This window comes from Apus apus, chromosome 18 (assembly GCF_020740795.1).
Source record: "Apus apus isolate bApuApu2 chromosome 18, bApuApu2.pri.cur, whole genome shotgun sequence".
Classification (NCBI taxonomy): domain Eukaryota; kingdom Metazoa; phylum Chordata; class Aves; order Apodiformes; family Apodidae; genus Apus; species Apus apus.
In genome coordinates this window covers 3,926,378-3,948,566 of record NC_067299.1, presented here as the reverse complement: position 1 = coordinate 3,948,566, position 22,189 = coordinate 3,926,378, and the positions used below count along the sequence as shown (strand labels likewise).

General features: G+C 38.3%; 1 protein-coding gene across 1 annotated transcript in view; it reads right to left on the bottom strand.

Moving 5' to 3' along the window:
- PPM1E (protein phosphatase, Mg2+/Mn2+ dependent 1E) overlaps positions 1-22,189 on the bottom strand; it is a 61,346-nt gene that overhangs the window by 19,319 nt on the left and 19,838 nt on the right. The window lies entirely within an intron of this gene.

Here is a 22,189-nt window from a genome sequence, read left to right as displayed (position 1 = left end):
CACATTTACACACTGCATTCTCTGTTCCAGCAGAAGAGCCCAGGGAGTGACACACATACCTTGTAACCATAGACTTCTGACTGCCCTTCCAAAAACCAGTCACTGCCTACTTAGCATCCCATGTCTGGGCTGGGAATGTATCTGGAATCTACGCAAGATGCACCCTTACCTGAAGAAGTACATTTCTTAACTGGAAAACCAATGTCAACAACAGCTACCTCACAGTGAGTTTCTCTGCTAGAGTGAAGCCTGTTTAAAAGCTCTATAGGACATTAAAAATGTCATTGATTTTTCTCTGCTTGGCCCTCAGCCAATGTGAAAGTCAGCATAATTCAATATCTTTCTAGTAGTTCCATTAGCAAAGAGAGGAATCCATGCCTCAATCTGTGCTGCGTGTTGGAAAAAGTAATTTGATTTTACATCTCAGAGTGTGCCAACATCAGCATAAACCCCTACACACTGTACATAACATTTAATTTATAAACTCTGTATTTTGTCCAGCCAGAATAAGATGCTGTTTAAAATCAATGACATTGTCCAAACTTGTTCTGAAGATACTTACATATGTTCTTTTTATTTCAGAGTTTTTTATGTTCTAGTTGGAGTTTTTGATGCTTTTTCTCCTTACTATAAAATATTAATGACACACTATCTAGAAAAGCTCACATTGCAGAAAACTTTATTACAGCAGGTTTGCTTTGCCCCTAAACGTTCAGGCATAGAAATGTACTCATTGCTGATTCATCTCCTATATTTTCTCACTGTTAAAATTATATTTTCATTGATACTTCCCTTAACCTGAAGAGATCAACTGTACACATCTGATGTGTCCAGAAACAACATTTAAGTAAGAAACACCCAATGCAGTGAACCTATTTTATTTAAGATCAGATTAACATGGCAAAGTCCTCTGATTACTTGTTAAAAAGAGAAAAAAAATGCATTGTTACAGTTAACAAGTTGATTTCAAACAAATGGAACAACGTTTCAGCATGAGCCTCTCTTCAATGATATCTCTACTGCAAATCATTAGCAAGACAAACAGTAAAATGACTTCTTTATAAAAGGGTGAAGATAGTGAACCTACAGTGCCCATTCAAAGGAACAACTTCCAGTAACACCACACAGAGGTAGTCCCCAAACAATTGTCCTTGTCTTGTACTATTTTTCTTCTGGTAAATGAGAAAAAAAAAAAACAAAACCTGCAGGCCAGGATTTTCAGATGACATTTGATCACTTAACTTCTTTCAACCCATTGAGCAAATATCAAATATAAGGCAAAACACACCCCAGAAGATTTATGACCACTGAGTCAGCAGAGAATGTTCCCTGGCTCCCTCCTCACTCGGGTGACACGCAGTTCATCATACAAATGGCTCGGGTGTTTATGCCAGATGTAAGATTAGATAATTAGTCATCCAAGCCCTGGATGTCAACTCTTTTGTGATATAAAATTTATTCCAAATGCACCATTTATAATCAGTTGACTCGCAAAAGCATTCTGGTGTTCTGCAGTAACATATCTTACGATGTACAGCCAAATCTCTGCCACTCCACAGTAAGACACTCAGTTCTGCTGGAGCAATCCCTGCCTGCTCTTAGTCCTTCCAATGACTTCATTTTTTTTTGTCCACAAAATAAGGATAATGATATTGACCTTTGGAAAGCAATTTCATCTCTAAGGATGAACAGTACCAAGAAGGGCCTGATATTATTAATTAACCATAAACTGGGAATGGAACAAGAGAACTGCAAGTCATTTTCACTGTTCACCAGAAAACTCTGCTGCTCTTTTACCTACGTTCTCTTGAGCATGACATGCAAGACAAAAAAATTGAAAGCAACCATAAAAAGACTAGACAGTACCTACATCTAACTACTAGTAGATTAAAACATTATACAGTGGGGCAAAATAAGGATTTTATCAGCACCTCAATTTCAAAATGACTGGCATGGATGAACACAGCCTGAGGAGCTGGAGGGATACACGGGGCTCTAGGATCAGGGTGTGTGCTCTTTCAAAGGAGCAAACCTTTACTTGCTCTGGAAAGATCCCATCCTAATTCCCACTGTCAACTTGTCCTTTGCAGAACTGCAAAGAATATTGGCAGATTTAGGGGTTCAGGATTTTTCTTTAAGATAATCAAAATGTTTTAGCTATTCTGTATCACAATAAAGTCCCTAATACATTCAGTTCTACTGAGCCACATAGTTATTTCAGTCATTCTTAATAAATAACAGTTGCCAGTAGTAGTTAAGCCAACAGATCTGAATTATTTATAGTGTTGAGGAACAGAACAGCAGATAAAATGCATCAAGGCTCTCAGTTGTTTGTGCCTGAGTGACACAATGGCAGCCTATGGACGTTTTTCCACAGGCTGAAAAATATTCTGCTTCCAGTCCTGGTTTAAAGGATTTCCTAAAGAGCCAACAGCCAAACCCACTGCTTTCCATCTTCAGTAATCACACTCATAAAAAGCAGGTGAGAGCCTCCCAAATACAGTACAATAGTTATAAAAAAAAAAAGAAAAAGAAAAAGAAAAAAAGGCACAAACTGAATTGATTGAAAAGGTCACATTCCAGGTGCTATTTAGTACTATTAACCGGAACTTATTTACTTAGACATTAGCATGGCTCTGTAAATGATCTAAAAGCAGCTCATAGTATTGAGCTCAGCATTTCTCTTGTCCTTTGCCTATAATCCCTCCTCCTTTCAGCTGGAAAAAAGCACAGATATTATATTCATTTAAATCCACCTTCACACTCAAGGACAGAACACGGAAATCCCAAGTCCTGTCTCTCCTCTCTGCCAGTTTAAGAGACCACATTGTGAAACACTGAGCACAAAACAAGCAGCAGGGACAGAAATTATCTTGACAATACTTGACAAATTATCTTAAACACAGTAGTTGAGCTTGTGCTCTTTGCGGCTTACAAGATGCATTCAAATATCTGTCTTGATTGACTGATAGGAGAAGTTGTCTCTGCTGAGCTACCTCTGGGTAGAAATTTGGGGGAACATCTTGCTTTCCCACCCTGTACTGACAGCACAGGCGACTGCACCAGGGTGAGATTCACTGTTCACAATGGATCACAAGGAGAGCCCTGCCCACCAAGGACAAGGAGATTTACACTGAAATGCTGCAGAGAAGAACTGGGGGAGTAGTTGTAGCAACATAAGCTTAAACCAGTTTTCCTTTTATAGTTCACCTTCCACTTTCTATATGGATGTATTTACAGCAGGAAATGCCGCAAGTTGTAGCTTCTCTGAGGAGTAAAGAGAAGGGAAAAAAAAAAAGAAAATGAGGAGAGGTAAAAAAACCAAACCAACCTCCTCCTACCAAAAGCTATAAAATATGGAGCAGAATAGCACTTTCAGTTCATGTCAGGTTATTAAGGCATCTGAAACTGGCTCCATCAGGGAGGGATGAGCCACAGTATCCAAACCATCGAGCAGGCTTAAGTGACATGGATCCCTGTGCCTCCTGCTCCCCATTGCTTGGCTCAGCTTCCCCACTCTCCAGAGGCTTATTTGAAGTCTCTGCTCTGATTTTACCAAGCCAGTTGGATGGAAGGTGCCACGTCACAGGAGTGACCATGCTCAAAAGATGAAGAATTTGGCTTTTGCTTTGGGAAAGGCAGGTCCTGAGCCTGCCTCCCCTCAGCCTGCCTGCAGCACACAGCTATATATAGCTCTCCTTGCGCACACAGGCTATAGGAATTGATTCTCAACAAGCTGAGGATTTCAAACATGCCTGCAGTGCTGGAGCCTCTGCCCCATCCTGCGAGGTACAGTGAATTATTTAAAACGTAGAAAACACATCCTAAATTTATTTCCAGCATCATTTGAACAAAAAAAAACCCTGCGTGCACATTCCAATCACTGCTATAAGGTCAACTGTAAATAAGAGCTGTCACCTTCTGGAGCTCTGACATTACAAAGTAAATCTCACAAGAGGACAGATGTTGCTTCTCTACCATGGACTTCTCAATACAACACAAATTGCACCTGCCTGCTCACCAAAATCTGGGGCTTTGTTTATGCAAAAAAGAATCAGTCTTTTCCTACAATCTTAATTGTTCCATTGTGTTTTGTATGAGCAACGTTTGATTAACAGGCTCAATTCCCTCCTAACCTCCCAGGCAGCAACGCTGCCCCCATCTAATGCAGCTCCTGCAAGAGAAACCCATCACCTTTCTCTCTACCTGTCCTCAAGGAAGACTGTCATCTTTTCCTGTGAGTTTAATATTAAACCTGTGATGTCTTCAGAAGACAGACAAGCTCTAAATATAAGAAAGATTCTGTTGTGTAATACCTCAAGACAGGCAGGGGCAAAACCCAGTGGAGAGGGGATGAAAACTGGTGTTACTGTCTTGCCTTTGCCCAGGGCCTGGACTTAGGTCCATCCTGTGTGTAGTCAAATATACAGTATAATGTGGATTCCTGTAAATACATCTTTAAAATTAGGGGTTTATTTCTATGGAAGACAAACAAATGTAAACAAGCAAGATTAACTGGAAGTTAATTCAGGATCTGGCAAAAACTTACTCAGATCACAAGGCATCTTCCTCAAAAACAACAGAACTTGTTTGAAGCTCCACGAACCAGGATTGTAAATAATACAGGAGTGAGGACTGACTCACCCTCAGTGATGAGTAGGCTGAAAGCTGCTTCAAATGGAGCAGTGTCACAGTTATAATCAGCAGCTGAGAGAGTTACCAAGGAGCCACACTATCAATTACAATGGTAATACATATTCAGGGAGTAAGTGATATGCAGACAGAGGGAATATGAAATCAAAACATTAATAAAAAATAAGGAACCTTTGGAGGCAAATTATTATCTTCTATATCTACAGTGCTTCATACATTCTGAAATGATTTAGAATCTAAAAATGAATTATTACTTCTATCAGTGCTGACATACAAGCTACCTTGGATGAAAAACAGCAAGTTGCTAACCATGGATAGAAACATTACCCAACTGTTTTGAACAAACAGCAAAAAATGAACCACACTAGAAAGAACAGGGGGAATCTTTACAGGAATTAAAGTTATCCAAGTTAAAATTTAACCAGAATAATGTGACTATCATCTAGATTTTCTATACCTATGAAGAGATTTTCAATAAAAATGAGAATGTTTAGAATCATCTGTCTACCTTGATATCTCATTCCCTAACCCACATCAGCCTTCTCTCACCATTCTTTAGCATCAAACTGAGACAGTGACTTGAAGGAAAATACCCAACATCCATAGCTGAAAAGAGAGATTACTAAAACAGAAAATCAAAGGTCACACAAAAGTATGTAGCTAACCCAGAAAAGACATCATTAAAATGTTGTACCAAGCAATATTTTGGAAATGAAAAAATTCAATCAATTCTGCCCCCAAATCAACACAGCCAGTACCAACTCTATGAATAACAACAGCTTTGAAAAACTAAAGGAACAAAGAGGCCTCTGAAAGGCACAGTCTGGACTAAGGGCAGCAGAGAATAAGAATAGTAAGTTTGTCATCACAAAAGGACAAATTCAGGAGGAGTAATTTCAAGTAAAGTTGAAAAGCAAGCACATTTTCTTGGTTGGAACAGAGAATTCTGTGAAGGAGTTTAGAGACCGTGAGAAGACCTGTGAGAGGGTGAGAATTTTTAACTGTCAACAAAGCACCAAATGTAAAAAAGAAATTATGATCTGTATTCTAAATCCACACTGAGGAGTAGCAATGAAGTATTTTTGTTGGATTTAGCTGTAGAAGACTACCAATAGCATGCAACTGAATCTATCAGAAGTACAGTCAGGCAGCACAAAGATTGCCTCAAGGGCAGATAGTTTTCAAATAAACATACAGGTGGTCCACCTGCATGAGTGAGCTTTTTACTGATGCATGAAGTCGACAGAGAAGACACAACTGCAACTGCTTAGATTGAAAAACCATAGACCAGGAAAAAAAAATAAATTAGGAACACCAGCTGAACTCAGAGATAACATAGGAAAAGTTACTGTTAAAGCCAGACTTAAGTTATAATAACCCAGCAGTGTAAATTGGAAGATATAACATGATAGGAGAGTGAGCAGTGCTCCCAGGTCTGCAGCTGATAAATGACATGTCTGCCAGCAAATCATTTAATCTCTGCACATCCATCCATCTAGGTGTCAAATAGGTTTATTGCCTTAAAGCTTTAGAAGAGTACTGTGAAATTTAATTCATTAATACCAGGAAACTATGTTTTGATCCTTGGACAGGAGGTGCTGGGAAAGGACACCATATTACAAAATTAAGACTAATACAATATCATTGTATTTACTCTAGTGAGCTCCTCATCTGTCCCTCTCCTGTGGCAGTTCCTGGGTTCCATGGCACGTAATGACTTTCTCATTTCTTTGTCTCAGGCTGTGGTCACAAATCAGGGCTGTGTGTGGGGTGGGCAATTAGCAGTTGCTCCCATAATATACTAAGAAAATAGGATGAATCCTACTTCATCCACATAGTTATAGGTATCATTCCAAAATCTTATGCTACAAAGTACTGTAAAAAGCAGATGGAAAACTACAGGGAGCATGAAAGAGTAATCTAGGTCCAAATCTTTCCTGAAGTTACCAAGAATGAAGTTAGGGGCTTGATTTGGCATGAGCTGAAGACACGAGAAAATTCCAGAAATGCAAATGACACTCCTTGCATAATTAAACTCAACTCTTTCCTTCAGTGTGAGGGAAAACAAACAAACAAACCAAACCCTGAACTTCCAAAAATCTTCACAAGTGTAAAATACTGGACATTTTTCTATATGCAGAAAAAAAGGCATGTTCAGTCCTACACCGTAATGGTCAGACATATATTCACTAGCTCTGCTTTTCTATTTTAAAACTAAAATGCTAATTCAAATTAGATTCATAACCTGTAGCAATATGAAATAAGGAGGAATGCAAAGGCAGCAATCTGAAGTCCTCAGGGATCAGGGAAATGAAACAAGTATAATATGTTGTAGCTTTGTTATAAAACAATGGACTGGTGACAAAAATCTCACCCTTTTATCAAATCTCTGTGTTTTCTGATATTCAGCCTGTTCTTTTTGATTAGGGCTGGTTATATAATCTCAGCCATGCCATGTTTTTGCTGAAATCATGCACTTGATTTATAGATTCATATTAGTTCCAAAGACAGCAAGAAAATCAATTCATTCCCAAATGAAATATAGCAAGGTTGGAGCCTTAGCCCTGATACACTTTCCTATGGGCTAGATGGCAGCAAAAGAAAATGCTTATGACAATCACACAGAGACATAAGCTCCAGGAAGCACAACACAAAGAAAGGGAAAACAATGCACACCAGAATGCAAATCCCCCTCCCTCTGCCATTCAAAGCCAGGCCCAAGCATGTTCTCTTACCCACAAGGACAGCCCATGGCAGAAGATCTGAAAAATCCAGTAGGGAAAACTGCCCAGCTCCCCTGTTTATAGCTCTGCATTCATTCTTTAAATTTAGCAGAGCTTGTCAAGAATAATGCAGAATTGCACAATTCTTCATGGGTCTCTTCTGCCCTTTAGCTATGAGTCACCAGTATATTAGGAGTGAGCTTAATTTAGACAACACAGAGGGGTAAATTACTTTTTTTTTGTTTGTTTAGGTCTCTGATCCAGGGGGCTACATTTTAAAAAATGTATTTAATGTCTCATTGCTCCCGTTTCCCTTTACAAAATAAATAAATAAATAAAATGTCATTAATCTTCAGTAGGTGGCATCACAGGAAACAATCAGTGTCCTGGACATGAGGGAAAGGGGGTTCTACATTTGATGAAGGACTTTATATCTCTGCTAGGCAGGCTTTCTATCTCTCCCCCATAGCAGTGACTCAAAGGAACAAATGAACATTCCTTCAGTATCTCTCCTCCTGCAAAAATATATTGCCCCCATCTACCTACCACAAAGGAAAATGGGAAAACTGCAAATAAATATCAGCATTTATAGTAATTTCTTAAAGGGAGATCTTGTTAGAAAGAAAACATCTGTTTTGATAGCAAACTTCATTTTGGCTGGAAAAGGAGGAGTGTATGTGTCCTTTTTAGTACAGACATTGAGTTTAATGGGATCTCAGTTGAAACCAAGAGTGAATCTTATTGATTTTAACACCTCAGTGATCAAAGCTCTTCTCCAACATTTAACAGTGGTTATGAAAGGTTTGCAAGGAAGAGAAAAATAACATACAATATACCATGTCTGAGTAAATCTTTGGGTTTACCTATCTACAAAACCTTACCAAAAAGAAAGAAAGAAATTAATAGAATCATTAAGATTAATTTGCATACGTTTTACTACAATAATTAAAGACATCTCTCTTGTAATGGGAGCATCTCAGGCATTTCATTCACAAGAGAGATTGACGTGCTGATACATTTTACTTCCAAGTTAGAAAATATTTCTCTTTCATTGCAGCTACTCTCTGGAATTTATTAAAGGAAACCAGTGAGAAAGACTGATAAGAGAAAGAAACAGTAAGTCAGGACTGCAAATACTTCTGCATCTTATATCCACCACAGCCTTTGATTCAGGACCAAGACGGTAGAAATAATCAGGTATTTGCTCCTCTCTGTCTTCTCCATCAGTGACCTTTTCATCCTCTCATATCCCACCCCTTAGCCCAGACACACCAGGTCACACCTCTGCTTTGTGTTGCCCAAGTCTGATGATTTGAGGATTAACAGAGAAGACCTCCCAGCATTTCTTTGGACATGCTTCCAGGACAAACTATTCCCTCCAGAAGGGATTGTTGTAACATGAAGGTGCAGAAAAAGACAAGAAATGTGAGATGTGAGATTTCCTCAGGAAACCGAGGAAATTAGAGGGGCAAAAAAAAGTCCTGGCTGTACTACAGGATGTCCCAATAATCAGTCTATATATAATGTCCTTCAGTATTTCACTATTTGAAATAAAATGCCTGTTGAGGTTTTTTTCCCTTAGTTTTTAAGGAAACTAAAGTAGCAAACAATTAAAAAAAAAAAAAAAAGGCAAGCTGATTTCCCACTAGATGTATTTAATGTTGTTGCCTGATGAAACTCCTACTAAGTGGGAGTACTCAGGGAGACACATAGATTTACATAAATTTGAGACAGAAAAAGGCTGTGAGACAAAGCCCACTGCACTGCATGGTTGGGATTGAGTCTTCCAGTGGCAGTTCCAGCAGCCTCCAGACACACATAGTGCTCAGTTTCAGGCAAAATGCATAATTTAACTTCAGAGTATGTTCTCAAAGCCATTTTACTGCCCTCTCCTTTTTACCATTAGCACAATATTTCAAGGTTTTCCATGCATAATATGTAAATTCTAAGTTATTATTTTACTTTGCTTTTAAACAAATGAAACATACTGAAGTCCATCCTACCATTGTCACATAAATCTTAAATACGACTACATGCCATTTCTGATAACCTGATTTTTACCCCTATTAAAGGGAACACTATATATATACCACAGGAACACTCAGCAGTTAATATAATTCAGTAGAGAACTACACAATTTTTTGAAAATGGATTAGTGTAGTTTCCTGAAAAGTTCTGCTAGACTCAGCTTGATACACTGCATCATCAGACAGTGGAACAGGTAATGAGTACTTATGATTTTTTCCTATTATGGCAAATAAGCTCAAACATGAGTAACTCTTTTATAAGAAACTTCACCTGCTAAAGATGTAGGTGAAGCTTAAGCCACTCACCAGAATATAACAGGATTCTCAGCTTGGCAACTGAAGAGGAGATTAAAAAGAACCATCCATTTACTTCTCTAGCACTTTTGAAGTTCCCTTTGGGGGTAGGGAAAAGAAACCCCCAACATTCTGATTTTGAGAGAGAAATCTACAACCAAAGTATGAAGAATCTGTAGGCTGTACAAAAAAACCCAACAGATGGCTACAGAGCCTGCACGCCCCAGTTCCCTGCTGGGCCCCTGGTGCCATTCCTGAGGCACTGACGCCAGCACAGCCCCTCCAGTGAATTGCAGCCCTGCAAACCCTCCAGGCTCATGGATTATCCCACACGTTCTGCAGCTGGGATGTCTTGCACAGGCAGTGGTTGCTCACCAAAAGAATACTCAAGCTGCCACCATTCCATCCATCCATCCTGTAATGCCTCCTGGATTCAAGGCCTAATGTCTGTTTTCTCATAGTATTTTTTTCCCTTCAAGCAGATGACAGTGAAACTCCTTCAGCTGCCATAAAGGACTTAGTTTTATAAATGCAAATGTAGAGGGAAATAATCAGAGAGATCAAACGTTTAGAAAATGTTATCCATGAATAAATGATGAATAAGGGAACATGGTAACTCACATGAAACAATGAGGGAGATAAAGACACTGTATCTCCTGTGTTAATGAGGAAGGGACAAACATTATTGAAAATATGTAACAGGAGAGATTGAGATGAGGCAGAAAGAGAAACTTTCCACCTGTAACTAAAATTACCAAGAACTGGGAGAGCCTGAGTAAGGAGGTTGAGGGATCTCCACTGCCAGAAATTCAGAGACGAGGTCAGAAAAGTACCTCTCAGGATATGGTTTAGATTTAGCTAGTTCTACCTTGAGGCAGAAAGATGGACTATATGACCTCCTGAGCTGCTTCTCAGCCCTATTTTCTACGGCTTTTCTATTCTATTAAAAACATGAAATTTCCCTTAGCTCTTTTCCTTGAAAGGAAGGAGGGTAACTCAAGAGACACAGTTATCTCCAGAGCATAGCCCTTATTAATTAACCTCATAACGTAACCTGCAGTAACATTGTACAATGTTGTGTACCCCCTCCAGTGCCTGCCCTACATAAGAGTGTCTTCTGGCTGCAGAATGTAGAGCTTGATCACAAAGATGCTGGTGTGTCCTAACTCTCCCTGAAATCAATGGGAACTGAGGTAACTAATTAAGAATTGTTATCAGGCCCATTAGTCCAAAGCAATAGAAAGGCATGCTTCTAGAATCAGATTAGTTAATCATCCAAAATGAGCCCCAAATAATAAACTGCCTGTGGAAGATGCTTGTTTCTCAGATCCAAAGCCTGCTGTCTCACCTTTCCATCTCACACTGAACAAAGGAGAAACCAACTCTCAATCAAAGCAAAATCTACCTGGCATTTACACCGGCCATAAGATGGGATGGCTGCTCCTCCCTTGGGGTTGCTCACTTATGGTTGTAAAAAGATGCAAGACTGAGGAACCAACCATTATACCTCTGTCTGTAAAAGATGATTCTCTAATTATTTCAGTTCTTCTGAGTTTGCCCTATTTAAACAAAAAATAAATTCCCAAGGAAAGCATCTTCCATATAGACAGATGTTCAGATACATTTTACTGGCAGCCTCTTCCTTTAGGAATATTCTTTGCCTATCCACTGTTCTCACCCCAACTGGCAATAATCAGAACAGAGAGACTTAATTACTGTACCTTTCAGTAAGGCTTTCATTTTATTTTTGTTCTTTTTACTGCAAATGCCCATGAATCAGAGGGTCACTTTAAGTACAGCATTCAATTTAATAATACTCACAGGCATTTTTATCATTAAACAGGTCAACTTATTAAAAAAAATACCTTTATTATGAATAATGGAAAGCCTGGCAGGCAATCCAGAAGAGTTTCACTGTATAAGCTCTCACATCCATTTGTTTAGATTTATTTACTAAGAACTGGGCACAGTCCCACTGAATAAACATGACAGCATTAACTGAAACAACATCTAATATTTAATTACAAGTGGATTTTAATGCTGACTTACTGACTATTTTCATGGGAATATTTACCAGTATTTGTAAACTGGACTATTATCTGCTAATAAAAGCAGGGAATGAGAACACCAACGTAAAAGGTCATTGACTAGGAATATGACTGTGTATTCCTGAACTCAATCTGGCAAAATCCCTCTCAAGTTACAGAATTATTTTACACAATCAGGTCCATTCTTCAGATAGGACACTTTTTCAGCTAGAACACTGTTTTAATTAAATGCCAGGGAGGATGTCTCTGATGGACTATCCTCACATGAACCAGATCTAAAAAGGAAATCCATGCAGTGCACGGAAGACTTGGTGTGCAATGTAGAAGATAGTAAAAACGTTGGAGAAGCAACATTTGGGATAGCAGAGAACATGTCTCCTGGAAGGCTATTTTCATGCTTAACTATTACACCTCAGTACTTATCTTGGGTCTTTTCAAGGAGATCCTTCTGCATATTTGTGCTATATTCTGCCTGCATCTACGCATGATTTCTTTGTTATTTATAAGGCTAAGTAGTCAAGTAATGATACATACTGTGTATTTATATATACCCTTCCCTTATGCTTCCCATTTTCTTTATTTTTTTGTTTCCTAACAGACCTAGAACTTACCTTCCTTTGCAACTACTCTCTCACATCCTCAGATCTCTCCTCTCACAGCTATATAACCATTCCCCTTCAGCTGATATGGTTACTGCCCTGCCCAGATTAGAAAAAGCTGCAGATTTGCTTCTAATAAGTTCATCTACTGCTCTCCAGTGAGCTATTTGATCTATTTTTGCTCAGATCATTCAACTTAATATGTTCCTACAGTGTACAAGTCTGACTTTAGTTCTTTTAAGTTATGACCTAAGGAATAACATTAGTCATAAAAATTTCCAAGACCTAGGTTCATATGGAAACAAACCTGAAGTCCAACAAAAAAACCCAGTAAAAATACACAAACTTCCCTCTACAACAGAAATTGCACTGAAGCAGCACTAAAATATGCTTAATAGTCTCCAATTAGGTCTCTTGCTGCTTACATACATTTTCCAAGTATTAGATATTTGTTCATTATATGTTTGGACACTATAGCAGGGATACTTCAAATTATAACGTAGAATTAAAAAAAAAAACTAGGCTTTTGATACTTTCAAGAAATCAAAAAGACAGGAATTAATCGATCCAAGTGAGAATGAATTTGCAAACTCAGCTGCATGTAAGAAATTACCTTCACTCCAAAAGATGGATACCTTAGATTCATCCCTGAATTATTTTAGAACCACATTTTTATCAGCAAAACTGCTTTCAAGCAAACCAAGATTGCTTTGTGAGTTCTGAAACGTAACATCACACTCTGCTATTCCCAGGCTTTGGCCACTCTTGCAAATAGAACACCTGAGGAACATTCTGGTGTGTACCCATTCCTGCCTTCCTCCTCACAGTTACACTGGCACAGAGCTTGGATATTTAAGTAGAATTCACTCTGTGAATTCGCCATCTCTTTTGATACCACTTTTACAAATTCCTGAGGTAGCCTCAATAAAAAAAGTCACCACAAAGAAATTACAAAGTGCATGAACAAACCAGAACACTACTTGCTTCTTGTGCTACCTCCTCACTCTCCTTGCTCACTGGTCTCTACTTCTGCATCTGCCCCCATGCAAACTCTTCTGCTCACACATTGTTCCTTCTGCAACTTCACGGTCTGCCAAGTGACAGTGACTAGAATCCTAATTGTGCCTTCTTTGTCACTCACCTCTTCTGAGGACAGTATTCTTGTCATCTCCATGCTAGTGAGTGAGCAGACAGAGTAAAGCAGCTTGGAGGCACAACACAAAGCCTGAACAGGGTAGGGAGCAGCAAAGCACCAACAATGGATGGTGGCAACAGCAGTGTGGTGGTGACTGGAAATGAAGGGCTACTTAACACACAGCCCTCCATGGCAAGGATGTGCAGAAATACACTGCTGGGTAGTAACAGAAGACTCACTTCTTGTATTCCAGTGGAATTTCAAATGATAGCTACTGTGCAGAGCAGAAAGTGCTCCCTGACCCAAAGAACCTACAATTTAAATATGGAAATTGTCAGTCAAAAGGAGAGGAAAGAAGGGTAGGAGAAGTTAAACATCAATTGCATTAAAAGAATAATTATTTGCCACTCAGGTTAGTTCCACAATTTGGGGGGTAGATTTCTATTTAAACATTGTTTATATTATTATGAAGTTAGGACAGATAAGAAAACACAGAGAAGTGTTGGGCAAAAAAGGGAGACAGAGCAACTTTCAAACAGAGGCCTGAAACACATGCAAATTATGGTAAAAATAAGAAGCTCTGAGAATGATCAGCTTTTCTAATGCAATATTAGTTTTGCTGCCAGAAGACAGAATGAACTGATCTGACACTTGCTAAAGAAATCCAGTGATCATAGGGGAAATATTTGTTTTCAAGTCACAATATTAGTCCTGAAAAATGCAATATCTGCATAAGTTCCTCATAATTTCCAGTCTTTCAGCCACAACTATTTCCATGTAAAATGTGATTATACAATTTCTTATGAGTGTGTTAACAATTCAAGTATAATGTAAGAGATGTCCCACATCAAGAGATCTACAAAATGGCAGAGAGGTAACATGAAGCACATTTCAAACTGACACTAGACTTACTTTAAAAAGTCAGATTGTGGTTTATAGCATGCAAAAGTGGTAGGTCCAACCTGTGAGTTGGAATTAATTACATACTGCATATTTTCTTCCTATTAAATCTGATTGCTTCTTTAAAAAAGGAAATTATTTGGGATGCTTTTTGAAATGGAAATTTTGAAAAAATAGACAATATCTAATCTTAAAGTTCTACTTAATTTCTGTTGCTATAACAACATGTGGAAACCTTTTTTCCTGTTGAGGACATCTGTAACTATTTTTACATGCAACAGCTGGATTTGTCTGTCTGAATTTCACCCATAAGAAAAAGTGTTTTATTTGCTGTCTTTGAGTAAGCTTTTAATATAATGACAAATGTCAGAGTCCAGCAGACTCAAGAGCTAAATAATGCCTGGTATAAGACACACAGTACACAGCAAAACTGTAAAATGAGCAACAATTTGATTAAAAGAGTCTCACGTTCCCCCCATGCACACACACCTCCTCCTCCTCCCAGATTTGGCAGTGGAACAACAAGGGCACAACAAGTCTTTATAAATGAGATCTTTGGTCTCAGGAGGCACCACCTTCATACTCTATATTTGTCTAAAATTCACCAATACAATATCAAGAGGCTGATTTGCAATTTCCTGTAGACCAAAGCCTGTCAGGCAGCTGGCAACAACCAGCATTCAGCTGTGATGCCCACATACATGTAAAAAATAGAACAGATAACAGTTCTCATATTTCTGTATGGAAGTTTCTCATACAATAAAAACAGCAAATAAAACCAGTGATAAACATGCAGATTTCTCCAAACCAGCAGAAACAGCTGAGCTATCTCAGCACCTTGCAGAATCAGGCCATGTGTAATTTTGCCCCCAAATCACAGATATCTGCAAGACTGAAAATAGAAATGAGGAGCTCTGGTTGCAATCACACATAAAATGGAGATCAGACAACTAGGCAACACAAATTGTCATCTAGAGAAGACAATTTTATTTCAAAACTCCCCTTTGTATTATGCAGCAATGAATTTATTATTATTGCCACAAAGTTTAGAATATGATATCAGGATAATTAATTACTGAAGTGAACTGTTCATTCCCTGTGAGGATTAGGAAAGAATGAATTATATCCTAGTGCTTATTACAAACCACTTCTCCCATCCATGGCACAGCTTTGCAGAGCCTGGTGAAACCCAGAGATCCGAGATCCAAGCTCCAGTAGTGCAGAGTCTTTCAGAGAATAAGGAGCCACAAAAGGCTAAGTGGATTCCTGAAAAATTCTCCTACTGTTTCCAAAAAGACCTGATACTTATGAACTGAAATCACAAACAAAAAATAGCAAACGGATGCCACTGGGATGTTGGGAATGTGCAATGGCCTGTACAAAGATAATAATTGCATATGTGCCTGGTGCACATGGATTGCAGGAAGAATATTTGCTTTATTTTTCAAAAACAAAAGAGGAGGGCATGACATTTTCTGATCAGGTCCTGTATCTTTTTATTTTCATTCAGATTTGAGCTGTAAATACGTAATTACTGTAAGTGCATCCAACACCCACATCAGTTCTAACCCAGCACAGAATTGTTCCTATTGCATCTGCTGATCAATAATTACTGATGTCATGCAGAGACAGGTAAATTGCCAGTGTGTTAGCCTGGGACATTTCACATTCACACACACGCCTACAGCTTAAGGAAAGAGTCAGAAATACAAAAGGCATAACCAGTCTTCATTTTTTTTTTCTGAATAATTTCCTTCCAGCTGATCACCCAACACATTAAAATGTACTACTACACACTGAAGAAGTTTGGTGTATGACCTGCATGTCAAGAAGATCTGCAGCCCAGTGGTGGACACTAGTTTTGTTGACACTTTCTAAGCTGAATTTTTGGAAAGTTTCCTGAAAAGAGAAGTACTCAATTACCCAGTAAATAGCAAAGTACATGTTTGGTGTTGCTGCTCTTCCCTGGGAAGGAATTCCATACTCCAAAGGGTGACCTTTTGTGCAGACCCACCAGAGTCTGTATTTAAGCTGTGTGCTGGAGAACTGGACACAGTATTGAGCTCAAGAGTGATTTCCATGCTGCTTAATACGCAAGGCATGAAGCAGCACAGAAACTATTGACCAAATGGCCCAAGGCAGCAGTTTCTCCACAATTCTCTAAGAGAACAAAACAAACCAAAAAATATTAAAAGCAGAGATCTGAAACAATTGAAATCCAGTGTCCTGAAATTGTACTGTCTGCTAGGATGCCCTGGTACCCAAGTAACTCTCTCAGCTCTTCAAGATTGATGAATATACCTAGATGCTTTGCTGCTGTTAGTTGCTCTTTAGTAGGAAATGAAGAAAAATATCATGGATGATAAAACTGTCTTGGAATGCAGCCAGGAGAAAGCAGGCCACTTCTGCTGGAGGATTCATGACCCATGTGAAGGCCAATCTGAAGGGTCACTCATCAGACTGAAGGCTGCAGCATAATATATTGATCTTCAAGACACAAGGCAAACATACACAGCAAAGTCTACAGAACTTCCAAGTGGGACATAATGGGCAACCTACTTGCACAGGATGGAAAGCAACATATTTGTTAGGATATGGCAAAAAACAAGTAGTTCAAGCAACTTAAAGAATTTGAGAATGACCTTGTGTTAATCAGGTTAGCATGCCCAAGGGAGTGGGAGTGAAATCTCCTTACTTAATAAGATCAGTCTTGATTTTAGAGATAATAGGGACATAATTACAAGTTGGTGAGGATGATGTGACCTCCAACCCATCTTTTTAATCCTCATCTAGAGACACTTAATGAAGCTAGTGAAAGTGGAAAATAAAATGGAGTAAGGAATAACGATCAGTGCTGAAGTCCAGTGGGGAAGCCTTCAATAATAACTATGCCAAATTTTGTGGAACTGACAGAGAGGAAACATATTTAACACCACACAAAATAAGATCTGAATCCAGTGAAACCTTTCAATGCATCTTGTTAAACCAAAAAACTTCAATACTCATGGTTTAACAGTGTGGTTTACAACTGTGACAAAGAATTAGAACAAAGTGGACAGAAAACCAACAGCCTCCCAGGTAACCTTCCAAAATTACTACTGTTTTCTGTCTGGCATTTATATTTACTGTGGCTATTACAATGTTTTTTGGAAGTAATCTCTCAGCTATCAGTCTTTAGAAACAATAGAACTTGGGTTTTGCACAAAGGGATACATACATCTGTAACTTTGCAGGTGCTACCATCTGCTCAAGTCTTAGAATCTGTACCCACAAGAATCTTTTGGTACAAAATTCTTTCAGCTACTATAAATACCTTTAAGACTATTGTGTTTCTGTGAGGAACATTTAAAAAACAAAAAGCAAGAGCTATGGACAAAGATCAGAAAAAATATGTCCATAACAACAAATTCTTCTCACTTCCTTTCCAATTCCTAAGTTTATGTTTATTAACTGTATTTTTTATTACTAAAGATAGGGTACGAAACAGACGCTGTGGCACAGAAGATAAACATTAATGCTGAATTGAACATTAACAAACAACTCAGAATTCTGTACTCTCAACTGTTCTGTTTTTCTAATGTTTGATATAAAAAGTTAGGCAACTGGAAGGAGTATTTCTGTCAACAATGACTGACCTTGAACTAGGCCCTGACAGAAAACACTCTTCAATTTTCAGCAGGTACCATGCTCATATAAAGACTATCAGCATCCAAGATACAAGTGACACTGATCCCATGTGCTGAAATTCTTTAATAAACAGGATTAGTTCTTTATGATCAAAGTAACACCAAAATATTACCAAATCTCTTTACTACTATTTTTCTAGATGAATTATTTCATATAAAAAACCCTACTTACTTCAAGATGGTATTGCTCTCTCTTCACTATTACTTTATGATTCACGGAGTGAAATCAAAAGTTGCTTCATAAATTTAATGCTATTTAACAAATCCAAGGTTTAAATAAATTTATAGCAGAAATAGCAATAGAGAATAGCTTGGGGGGGAAAAAATCAATGAAAAGCCATGAATTTTTTCTATGTTCTATCCTTCATGTCACAAGTAATCTCTCTAGAGATACAGACACACATACCAAATTAAATTAAAGCTTTCAAAGTGACAAGTGTGGTTAAGAATAATAAAATGAAGCCCTTTTAATCAGAAAGTACTGCCAAAAGGTGCATCCACTGAAGCCTTCCCAAGGCCTCGCCAATCTGACTCTTAACAATATGACTTAACAAGCAGAGAGTGTTCCTAAGCCTACTGTGTCTTTCCCAAGGCATCACCTCCTGCCAAAGCTCAGGGAGGTGCTGGCAACCTCTTCTCAGTGCTCTTTGGCTTGGGTCTGAGTTGCTGTGATCTGTGTCTACAGAATAATGAGAACAAAAACTGTGGAAAATGTGAAGATTTTGGGCATGTTCCCCGGAAAAAATGTATTTGATTACAGCAAGTCAGAAGTAATCCTGACCTATGAAAACCTTACTAAGAGAAGAGAAAACTGTCTGTCCCACTATCAGTTCCAATTTGTACTCATTTCAGTATCAATCAAAAAAAAAAAGATAAGAGGGGAAACAAAACAAATATTTTGCTGAAAAAGTACTAAGGCAATATAGAAAGAGTTTTTCTGTTGTTATGGAAACACAGAAAACACAGGCTAGGAAAAAGAAAAGTGAATAAAGCAGCAATTTCAACTGCAAATATAAACATGTTCTTGCTTCCTGGAAAAAGTCCTTCCAAAGGATTTTGTTGCTGCTGTGGATCTAAGCAACTCAAAACTATAAATTCTTCCCCACGGGAACACAGATACAAATTTGAAATTCACTGTAACAAAATAATAAATAGGACAAGGAATAAAACTTTAAAAAAAGAACAACCCCCCCTCAAACAGGTGAAGTTATCAAACTGATTTTTCACACAAGAAAATGGCACTTTCCCTACAGAAGGACAGCAAGTACACGCAGCTTTGCACAAAATCACTTAAAATCTGTATCATAAAAGATACAATACACTGATTTACCCCTAATTAAGGATGAAGTACAGAAACAACATTTGATTGTTGTTTACCTTTCGACATCTGTTGGCTGCTTTCAAATATAGTGATTTGAAAAAAGGGAAGAAACCTCATTAATTGCTCTTAGAGCTGTGTGAAGAGTTCAGGCTTTCTGTTTCTGGGCTTTTGTAGGGAAGAGCTGTATTTCAGATGTAGTGTGTGTTGCTATGGTAATTATTATTTTACTGAATTATATACATTCATAACTGATTTCATATTGTCAGACAGCAATTAAACAGATTAGACTGTGTATACTCACAATTCTGAAATACTTCCAATTTGTTTTAAATTTTAGGGCATGTGAAAAGCACTGGTCTGACAGTCCTGGAAAATTAAATCCTAATAAAAAAGGCAGCTCCAGCTGCACAGATTTGCTCTTACCTCCTCAATGGTCTGGTCACAGGCCAGTGTGTCTTAGGAGCAGAGATCCTGCAAGACATTTTGGTGCCTGAAGCCAGACACTGTCTCTCTGGCTCCTCACAGCTATGGCCACTATCTAAAACTGAAGATGTTGCCTTCTATCTTCTGTTATTACAGCACTTGTCAGGAGGAAGTTTTCAGTTGCTAACCACTGAGAAAACAACTAAGTGAAGATCAGTTGTTTTCCTCATCCTGCAGCCCCTTCTGCCTCCATGCAACCTCTGAGGACAGAACACCATTCTGCAAGCAGGTAGGCATCTACAGCATCAGCCAGATTCACCTAGATCTGTTAAGTATCTAACTGAGGTGATAGAAACAAGAAAGCAGTGGAGGAAGGAGAACAGGAAGTAACATGATTTAATTTTCATGAGAGATTCTAAGTATCTCAGTGTAGCTAGAGAGACAATATTCCTACAATACGAAAATGATGCTAAAATTTGTGTAACCAAAACCACAAAAGCCTCTGGAATGTCATTTGCTCTGCCTTAGCTTGGCAAAGGAAGAAATGATAGCAGCAAGGAGAGGAGATCAAGAAAGCCCAGGCTTGTGCCTAGCTTTGTTATAGGCTTTCTTTGTCAAATCAATTAGTTCCAGAATCCCATTTTCCCCCATACTAAGGAATAACTCAAGACAAAATTTAATACCAGTGAGTAGGAATAGTCAGGGAGATAAATGATGAGTTTGAAAACTCATAGATGAAAAATGCTAAAAAAATGTACAGGAAAGTAGCTGTGCAGCTTCTGAACTAGGGACAATCATCTCTAAAAGAAGAGCAAATTCAGTGTCTGCCTGTAGGCCCATGGCTGGAAACATGCAATATTAGAGACAAAACCAGGCTAAACCTTTAAGCTTCATGGGGAGGACACCTGAAAGACATAGAACAGTAAGGGGAATTATAAGATGTTATTTATTTATCCATATATTTTCTTGGTCATTCTCTCTATCAAGTAGATTATTATCATCAGTTGACATATTACAGTTTGTGAGAACAAGTAGTCAGTGAAGAGATCAGGAATGAGTCAGCAGGAGAACCCTGATGAAAACATTAATCCTGAAGAAAGAGCTAAAGGATGAGAGGAAAACAGAATATCATTCAAGATCAGAGAAAAAATAATGGGTACAGAGGGTCTGAAAGGTGAATAGACAAGGGACACAAGGGAACATCAGACTGCAGGAAGCTGGTAGAGCACAGGCTATAAACCAAAGAGGAAACAAACTGACTAAAATAAGGTGGAGCCTTGAAAATTAAGATAAAAATAATTTTGATTCCAAAAGGAGATGATGATTTACCCAAAGGAGGTCACGTCATGGCAACATGACTGGAGCAATTGTAAAGCATTTGCTGTTTCTCTTAGTGATAAGGAATCAACATAATCCAGTCATTTCACTAGTGGCATTTCAGACAGCTCACAAAGGATTTGGCATTTGTTCAGGAAAGTCCTGACTTACCTTTTGTCCCAGTTCCCAACCCTGTGAATAGTGGGGGTATTGTATCTCTCCAGCATATCAGTAAAATATCTAATTTGTTCACAATAGCACTCACTACCTAAAATCAGTAAAGTAGGAAACGCTTTATTATGTCTTTTGGATCAAGCTGTCATGTTTGCAAAATATACTTTGCTGGTATCCCTGACATATGGTCAGAATAATTTGGTTTCTTTTCTTATATAGAATCTTCTTTTAAGGAAAATTTACTATGTGAGAGCTATGGGGGAAAAAGATGCAAAATGAACAGGTATTCAGTTTCAAGGGAACTTGTAATACAAATTTAATTTTAGTAGCTGTTGAAACTGTCTCCTGTGCTTAACATTCAGTCTAATTATGACAAAACCAAAATTCTTTCTTTCCTATGTGTTTTAGAAAAATTGGTCTGGACAGAACAGAGAAATACAAACAAAGGAGCCAAAGGAGCTTGAAAAATGAACCTTAACAGTAATTTCTGCATACGAAAAAAAATGCAAATGGTTAATTACAGGCAGGATTCTACAATATGAGTTTAGTAAAGCTCATAATCCTCAGCTTTCCAAAAGGGTCACAACATTAAAATTCAGTGGTGAAGGAACAGATCATTCATTAAGGCAACACTGGCAGCTGATGTGTAAGTGAAATGGTAGCCATAACAGTGTCCCCAGCTTTCTCCTTAAAATGGTTTTATGATATCCTTCAGCCTTTGCCTAGTTAACTTGCAATCAGCACGTGTGAGGCTGAACCAAAAGTTATTTTAGGAGCCAACTAGAAAGGAGAGTTTGCCTGTTTAAAACTGAATTGTTTCTTATGCTTTAAGACTGTTTCCATGGAGAGACCACAGCATATGAACATCTTTAGGCCAAATGCTTTCCTG